At 39.1% G+C, this 1563-nt stretch overlaps 1 non-coding gene across 1 annotated transcript; it reads left to right on the top strand.

Moving 5' to 3' along the window:
* Positions 1-1103: 1103 nt before the first annotated feature.
* On the top strand, positions 1104-1210 carry LOC131257148 (small nucleolar RNA R71). The gene has a single exon (XR_009177163.1). It is a non-coding gene; the product is annotated as a small nucleolar RNA R71 (small nucleolar RNA).
* Positions 1211-1563: the final 353 nt, after the last annotated feature.

The raw sequence follows: 1563 nt of genomic DNA on the forward strand, positions 1-1563 counted from the left end.
AAGCAGAGGAATATTGACAGTAACCTTTTGGAGTACATCCAACACTTCTTAATATTTCATGGGGATAGTTGGATTCCGAAGTCTGGATGGGAACGGAACTGGAGGCTCATATGACTTAGTCTCTTTATCCTTTTGTTGTTGCGGCTCTTGAACCATAGCCGGGTTCATCATTTTCTTGAGACAGTGGCTCATCCTCCGGTATTTCTACCAGTTTCATTATCTTGTTATCGATCTCTTTTCCACTTCTCATGGTAATGATGGCCTTAGCTTGTTCATGATGTAACTCACTTGGATTTAAGTCTCCAATGAAATGCGTGTTTCTAGGGTTTGGCACAAGTTGAGAAGGAAAGGTGCCTTTTTCCCTAGCATTTAGTTGAGTCTCATTCCTAGCCATAGCTGTCTTTAATTCCTGATTTGATTAGATTAGAGATTGATTTATTTGAGCTTGAGAGTTCATGAATGCGGTTAATGCATCCTCCACAGATGATCGCTTTGGTGGGGGCACATAGGGTGCATTGTTAGGTGCCCCAAAGAAGTTATTTTGTGGAGGCATTTGAGGTGCATTGGGCGCATTAATTTGTGGTCCATTCCTCCAACTAAAATTAGGATGGTTACGCCAATTTGGATTATACGTGTTTTCCATTGGTTGCATAACTGACCTTTGGTAGTTATTTATAGCATTTGCTTGATCATGCTCATGCGTGATATTTGGTACAACTGAGATTATTGGACAATCCTTTGTATCATGGTCTGTACCACCACAAATGCTATAAAAATTACCTAAGGAAGTGTTCATTTTAACCATATCAACCTTCTTAATTTTCAAGGCTTCAACCTTTGTAGCTAATGCAACGAATTTTGCATTAAGGTCGTCTTCCTCTCTTAGGACATATATCCTCGCTTTCTCTCTAGGAATGGGTCTAGTTTGGTCTGATTTAGCAGAGACATCCCATGTCTGCGTATTCTCTACTAACATATCTAAAAAATCCCAAGCTTCATTATGATCTTTGTCAAGAAAGGTTCCACCACACATCATCTTTATGAACTGACAGGTATCCATGGTGAGCCCCTTTCGGAAAGCATCGATCATGTGCCATGGTTCATAACCATGATGTGGACAAGTAATTAAAATGTCTTTGAAGCGCTCCCAAGCTTGAAAAAATAGTTCATTCCCCTTTTGGTAGAATGACATGATTTCTTGTTTTAGTGCATTTGTTTTGTGCTCGGGAAAGAACTTTTTCAAAAACTCTCAACTTAAGGCTTGCCATGAAGTAATGGTATTAGGTCTTAGAGAGTTGAGTCATGCTTTGGCCCAATCCTTTAGAGAAAATGAGAATAACCTAAGCTTAAGTACATCCCTATTGTCATTATTTACTTGTAACGTTGCAATTACTTCCTCAAAGTCTTTGCGGTGCAAGTAGGGGCTTTCAGAATCCAAGCCATGAAATTTAGAAATTAATTGAATCACACTTGGTTTAAAATCAATGTTCCCTGTGTGAGCTGGGAACACTATACAAGATGGTAATTAAAGTTGATCTCTCAGGGTGTAAATGTTCACGTAAA

The sequence above is a fragment of the Magnolia sinica genome, chromosome 9 (genome assembly GCF_029962835.1).
Source record: "Magnolia sinica isolate HGM2019 chromosome 9, MsV1, whole genome shotgun sequence".
Classification (NCBI taxonomy): domain Eukaryota; kingdom Viridiplantae; phylum Streptophyta; class Magnoliopsida; order Magnoliales; family Magnoliaceae; genus Magnolia; species Magnolia sinica.